Source organism: Phaethon aethereus (genome assembly GCF_964289735.1).
Source record: "Phaethon aethereus genome assembly, chromosome: 3".
Lineage (NCBI taxonomy): Eukaryota > Metazoa > Chordata > Aves > Phaethontiformes > Phaethontidae > Phaethon > Phaethon aethereus.
In genome coordinates this window covers 12,002,572-12,010,246 of record NC_138576.1, presented here as the reverse complement: position 1 = coordinate 12,010,246, position 7,675 = coordinate 12,002,572, and positions in this window count along the sequence as shown.

Below are 7,675 nucleotides of genomic sequence, written 5' to 3'. Positions count from 1 at the left end.
ATGTGGCTTTGGGATGTGCCCTTGCTTCCAGGCCCTGCCATCAGGGCTCTTCCTTCCCTCACTGCTGTCTTCTGCCTGCTTGGAGATCCTGCTCACCTCCTCTTCCTCCTCTGCAGACCTGCACTGCTTCCGGCCCAGATACACAGCTGTGGTGTGCAGGGGATCTCCAGGAAGATGGGCAGCTCATGCCGCCTCTGGAATCCTGTGACAGAAGGCCAGCAACCAGGCTGAGGAAAAATTGCGGAGTTGTATTTCAGCTCTATTTTCCTAACTCACAGTATATCTTTTTAAGTTTCCTTATTCCATAAAATGAATATTCAGAATTTTGCACTTCAGTCTCACAGAATTACTTAATTCACATGGCATTTTTTTCTTTTCTTTGCATGGAAGACAAAATAGCAACACCATGAATATTTTACCGTCGCCGTTGCTTTTTCTATATGCCCTCAGGAGGGGGAAGAACTACAGCATTCATTAGATAAAAACAGCAGTTCTAAACAAACCCTTTGTTAATACAAATGTCTGCCTCATGGTTTCAGATAGCCAAATCAAGCTATGCACTGAGAGTTGTTTACAGTCTGAAAAGTCACAGACAGGTACATGAAGTGATACCACATTTCTCTTTTAATGTTCAGATGGGAATTCAAAGGATTACTCAACAAATTATATACTCTGATTTCTTGAAATTGACAGATGAGTAGAAGTAATGTTGTACTTATTGCTGAGCTCTTATGATTTTACTGCTTGTAAACTGATATGAAAGACTCAAACAGTAGGAGAGGACCATCTTTACTTAATTTATACATTTTATTCAACCAAAGGGAACATTTTTTCCCTTTTCTGGGAGTAGAATGCACAGTGTCTTTTGCAATAACTTTGCACACATGTTCATCATGGCTTTTAATGGCGGGTGGTTTCTCATCTTTATACCATCTTTTAATCATAAATTTTCTATGAATCACAGAATGTTTTCACTTGAAAGATTCACGGGATCGACATCTGTTGTGTAGAGTGATACAGCTGAAGAAGACCTAATGCAGACAGTTTAATGTTACTTAAAGATTAGAGATTGCAGAGAAAGTCTTTATACACACTCCCAAGCCATTTATGTATCTTCCACAGCTTCTTCCCAATCTTTCTGTCCTATCTATCCCAGTTCATACCACCCATGCAACCTTTCTTTTTGCCTTTTGTGTCCTTCTTAAAAGGAGGACAAGAAAAAATTCCTGGTACAAGAAAGGAATGACTCATTGTTTTATATAACCACGAATATAACCACTTTGCAGAAAAATGCTTCATTGCTACTTATATACTATTGAAATGCATGAACTTGGTATTATTTATGAGACAATAGACTCTTGTTAGGTGTAAGGTCCATTCTGCTCATTTGCAGAGATATTTGCAACAGTTTACTTGTATTAGAAACAGTGAAGCCAGATAAATTGTGGGAGAAAGAAAGGTGGTGGGTTTTTTTATTTTTCAGAACAAGGAAACCAAGGCATAAAAATCATAAATTACTTATTTAAGGTAATATAGGAAACCTGTAGCAGAAGCACGAATTGAATTTGTTATCTAGGAATCCTACCAGAAGTGCATGTCTTGTGTCTTGTCTCTAAAATTGGCCCATCATCACATTGTAGTTTTTCTGTTGAATCTTATCTGATAGTTTTGCCAATTGTTAGACTGTGGCTTGGGAGATTTCCAGGGTCTGATGTACAATGTACATGTTTGTTTCTTTGTGTGTGGGTTTTGTTTTTTTTTTTTAATAAGAGATTCAAGAACAAATAAAGGCATAGAATGACAGTGAAAGAAGTAATTTTCCACATCACATCTTCCAATTATATATAATCCCTTTTGCATGTCATGTTGTTTGCATCTGCAGATAGTCAGAATTGGTCTCAGCCATAGCATGCAGAAAACTTCTAAGTGTTCGGAGCATGTAACCCATATTTTTTGTAGTCTGCCATTTAAAAATGGCAGAAAGTTTGGAAAAATCATTAAATGTTTACTATTTCAGGCAAAAATTATAAGGTACACATGCACATAACTATAATCTGCACATGTATTGTACAAAAGATTTAATGATTGATACCACTATATAAACTTTTCAAATGGACACTTCTAAAATTATTTTTACCCCACAGGATGATGCGAGGCCCCGCTGATTTTGCAGGGTGGGTATGAAGTTGGTGGAAGGCCACATTCACATTAGACTCACTACAGAACATTGAGTTCAAATGTTGCCAGAATTTGCAGGATAAACTATCACCAAAAGCAAGAGAGCAGCTTTTCCCTGGATCTAGCTGCTTCTCATTACCTGTAACCTGGGAATTTGACTCAGATGGTGTCCAGCCTGCCTCCATAGGCTAGTGATCTTTGCCAAGGGCAAGTCCCACTGGGACTTGAAGAAGTCTGGATCCGTGGAAAGAAAGCTTAGTGCATCTGGAAGTTACTAGTAGGCATCAGAGACAATGCTGAAAGGAAAAAAGTATGATTGAAAGAGTAAAACTGAAAGGTGGGAAATGGATGAAGGAGACTGGCAAAGTGAGGAGAAAAAGGAAGAGTTGTGCACAGAGACTAGTAGGCAAAAGAAACAGGAAATCTCTCTTCATATGAGAAAGTTGGAGCTCACAAGGAAAAAGGAAAAAATTGTGTTTTAGTACAGTGGGTATAAAGCCTATGTGAGTCAAAAGGACTGAAATCAGCTGGATGAAAATACTGCTGAAATAATTCTAGTGGCTTTTTGGTTGTCACATAAACTACCTTTCCCCACCATTTCTGTGTTTATCAGGCTGTGTTGGCCCACCTGAAGCAGCCCAGTGACGTTCCCAGTGAATCTGTCTGCCTTTGGATCTGGTCCCACAGGGGAACCGTTTCACCAGCCTCTGAAACCCAACCCTTCTTGCATGAAACACAGCTATTGTTTAACAGATCAGAGCAACAAGTTGAAGGGAGGAAATGAAGAATAATGTCTCCACTTGAAACAGCTAATTATACTTCTGTTGATCTAGTGTTAAACTTTCCTGTTATGATTGGCTATGCAGTCTTGTGTATCTTGCCTGCGCTGAGGTTTTGTAGTGGCTTCATCTTGGGTTGCAGCCTGTGTTATGCAGAAATGTGAGAGCGCCTTATTCAACACCAGCTGCGCCCTGCGTTTCTTTAAGCACTGCTTGCCAGTATAGCTGTACTTTTAACATCGGATTGCTTTTGGTTAGGATGGAGCACCACACATCTAAGAATGCAAGGAAGTTTGGGGTAAGTATCATTAGCTAGCAATAAGATCCCTCCAAGCATGGCACAACTGGAGCCAATAATTCAGTAGCAATATACTGTATTTTTCTAAAGGAACTTCAGAAGCCTAGCACCTAATTTTTTTCTCTTTCAGAAGCCCAGCACCCAATTTTTTTCCATCTCAAAGTCAAGAATTTCTTCCTGAAATGAAATCTGAAGAGTCTGTCTTTGTTATAGAATTAATTCAGGTAATCAGCACTAACATCTCTCTGGCTAGAGTACCTCAGTCAGCAATAAAAGAAAATTGTAGCCAAGTTACTGAGTCCGTCTTAGGGCTGGACTCATTCACAGGCAAAATCTAGAGGTGCTTTGTCTTGAAGCCACCGAAGGTACTCACGATTTCACAATAAATTGGGGCATTTGACTCTTCTCTGGCATCTTCCCACAAATATCTGCTTGTGCCCAGAAAAGCTTGGTCCATTTGCCCTCGTCGTAAAATGAGAATGGGATCCAGAGGTTGCCCAATGAGGTGAAATAGGAACCTGAGCTTTAGTTCCTTCACCATAAAAGCAGCTGGACCACACTGAACACACCACCAGAATTCAGTACAGTGATTATGTGTTAAAAATAGAAATTAGATGTAATATCCAAGTGTACTCTATAATGAAGGCATACAGGACGCATATACATACCTTCACGGTTGCAGCTATGAACTGCCATGTATTTCAGTGTAACCTCAGGTATAGACTGGTACAGAAACTCAGAAGAGCTCCCATAAAAAACAATGTTCAGGTATCAGATTTCCAGGAGTTGTCCAAGAAATATGTTTGGGTGGGAAACAACTATTCGTTCACGTTGAAATTCAAAACCCTTATAATTTGGGGGGAAGAGAATGCTTCATATTGTTTTGGTTTTGTGAAGCTGGATTTTCATGACAAACTTGTAATATATTGTTCACATACTGCCTGCCTTTGATAAAAGAAACATTTTCGAATGACAGAAAATAAATTCTCTCTCCCAGACTTTTAAGAGTAGCAGCAAAAGCATACATCTGTTCCCAAATTTTAGTAGAAAGTTATTTTCTTTTTATTCCACTCTGCAATGCAGAAGGAAAATTATGTATATCTTTGCAGGATCCACGTTTATATATAACTGCCTTCTCATATTGCTGCTTATATCAAAGTCTGACTGGCATTGCACTGGTTTCTGGCTCTGTACAGCACCTGGCATTTTTTGCTGCTTCTATATTAGCATACTAAACAAGGCCAGGTCATGATGTTAAATTACTGGCACACCTCTTGGCACCGTTTTGATCCAAATTAATACGCTTCCAGATAATGCCTGGACACAGTTTTCAGGCCTTAGCTAACCCAAAAAACAACAGCCTGTTTGGAGGCAGCCACACAGTTTCAGAAAGTGAAAGGGTGCAGCTGGATGATCATGAGCTCACTCATGTCAATAGGCCACAGAGCCAGAGGAGAGCCCTGGCCCATTTTATTTACTGGTCTAAATGTAGCCCTAGAGTTCTGCTTTGTGGCTACTCAAACATGGTATTAATAATAACTGAATGTTTTCTCAGTTCTATTGCTATGTGAATAACAGCTATTCTACTTTTCAGTTTTTACAGCAGCCCCAGCAATGACCATCTTTTGTATTAGCACAGTGGATGTAATTTTTAAAACCTTTGATTTGTGTTCTGTAGATAGGCACACAGTCAATTTGGATAGCTTCCATCTTTGTTGAAGATGTAAGTAACCAGTAAAACAAATTAAAAACAAAAGAAAGAGAATTTTATTCACTGTGACTGCATGACAGATGAATAACACAAGTATATCTCTTAGCCAATAGGAAGAAACAGAGACTGACCAAAGGTTATGGCTTACAGGCATAAATTTAATCTCTGTGATGAAAGGTAATCAGATCCTACCAGTTTCAACTTTGAATTCCTCATGAACCTGTAAAGTTACAGATCTGAACACATCTCTACCTCTAGTTGGCATGTCTCCGTATTTTCTGTATTTTTAAAAATACAAAAATAAAGAAACTAAATCAAACTACGATATGGTAGGAATTTCAAACTTCTTTAAAAAAAACACAGGGGTATATTTCATAGCACAGCTAATGATCCTTTAAAAAATACAGGGCACAATACTTAATACTTCAAGCAGACAATGCACTTCACCTCTATTTCTTCCTAAAAAGCATGTATACAGTTAAAGAATAATCATGACATTTATCCTTAGAATGACGTCTGCATTTCTTCTTCCACTTCTGGAAAAAATTTGCTTTTTAAAGCTTCATAATCTGCAACCATCTTCTCTGAGTACAATGTGAAAAAACAATCTAGATATAGAATTGGACAACTGGTTAAAACTGTCTGCTGTGTTACTAGGATCTTCTAGTGAGCCCTTTCTATTTTAATACTAATATTAATGTGAAAGGAGAACTAACAAACTTCTTTGGTAAGGGTGGTGAATGCTGGTTTTCTTGAGTAATACTGTCCATAATTGCCATCAGTAAATGCACAGAGTAGGTGAATCAGCTTTCCTACACTGAAGCACAGTCTTCTCCCAGAGGATGCTCCCTGGAATCAGTTTGACTACAGATGGACAACGCTCCTATTCACAGAGTAAAAAGATCAAGATCTGCTCAGGAGGCTGCAGAACTTTCTTGTATAGCTATGTGAAGAGATGTGAGCCTTGCCTAATATAACTGTGTCAACAGTTGTTTCAGTAGTATAAAATTCTTATAGGATAGTTTCATTTTGTTTGGTGGAGAAAGTGTTGTTTCACTGTAACAACGCATAAAGAACCCTTCCTGATATGGTGGGCTAGAATGAGATTCAGATCAGTTAAAACAATAGTCTGAAAGTACAGTTCTAGTCTCAGGCAGATTTAAGACTTATGCAAAGTCCCTTTCTAGTCAATGGAGAAGTACAGGTACCTCTAGAAGGCAACTCCTGAGCCAGGTGTTTAAGAAAGATGGCATAAATCACTCCGTCTCCACTGACAATAAAGGGGGTTGAGGCAATCAGTTTTGTCTGAACTCTATAACTTTCAGACTTACAAAGAATCATAGAATTGAATTACAGAAACATAGCATCTTTGGGTTGGAAGGGACCTTTAAAGGTCATCCAGTCCAATCACCCTGCAGTGAGCAGGGACATCTTCAAATAAACCAAATTGCTCAGAGCCCTGTCCATTCTGACCAGGAATGTTTCCAGGGATGGGGCATCTACCACCTCTCTGGGAAACCTGGGCCAGGGTTTCACCACCCTCACTCTGAAAAATTTCTTCCTTAGATCTAGTCTAAATCTATTCTCTTTCAGTTTAAAACCATTACCCCTTGGCCTATCGCTACAAGACTGGTTAAAAAGTCTGTGCCCATCTTTCTTAGAAGCCCTCTTTAAGTACTGGAAGGCTGCAAGAAGGTCTCCCCGGAGCCTTCTCTTCTCCAGGCTGAACAACCCCAACTCTCTCAGCCTGTCCTCACAGGAGAGGTGTTCCATCCCTCTGATCTTTTTGGTGGCCCTCCTCTGGACCTGCTCCAACAGGTCCATGTCTTTCCTGTGCTGAGGGCTCCAGAGATGGATGCAGCACTGCAGGTGGGGTCTCACCAGAGTGGAGTAGAGGGGCAGAGTCACCTCCCTCGACCTGTTGGCCACGCTGGTTTGGATGCGGCCCAGGACACACTTGGTCTTCTGGGCTGCGAACGTACATTGCTGGGTCGTGTCCAGCTCTTCACCCACCATTACCCTCAATCCCTTCTTGGCAGGGCTGCTCTCAGTCCCTTCATCCCCCAGCCTGTGTTGGTAGCGGGGGTTGCCCAGACCCAGGTGCAGGACCCTGCTCTTGGCCTTCTTGAACCCCAGGATGTTCACACAGGCCCATTCCTCAAGCTTGTCCAGGTCCCTCTGGATGGCATCCCATCCCTCAGGAGTGTCAACCGCACCACTCAGCTTGGTGTCATCTGCAAACTTGCTGAGGGTGCACCCGATCCCACTGTCTATGTCATTGATAAAGATATTAAACAGTACCTGTCACAGTACGGATCCCTGAGGGATACTACTCATCACTGGACATTGAGCCATTGACCACTACCCTCTGGGTGCAACCAGCAACAGAAAAGTGTGTATTGAGTCCAACAAAAGGTCCAGATAACTTATTTTCTTGTGTTCAACAATAGGCTATGGGTGAATTCATAGTGAGTGTACAAACAGGGTAAACATCTGCAAATGTATCCCTTTATGTCCTTTTAGCTCCCACTGTTGGCACGCTTTGTTAGTACACAGCCATTCCCTCACCTGCAGGGAACTCTGAGCTTCAGAGCCTTTCTCCAAAATTGTTCAAAATTGTTTTTCAGGGGCTAATCAAATTTTGAGAAGTAAAGCTGGAAAAAGTTAGACAGAAACACCGTTATCTTTCTGGGGGAAAGGATGGTTAGA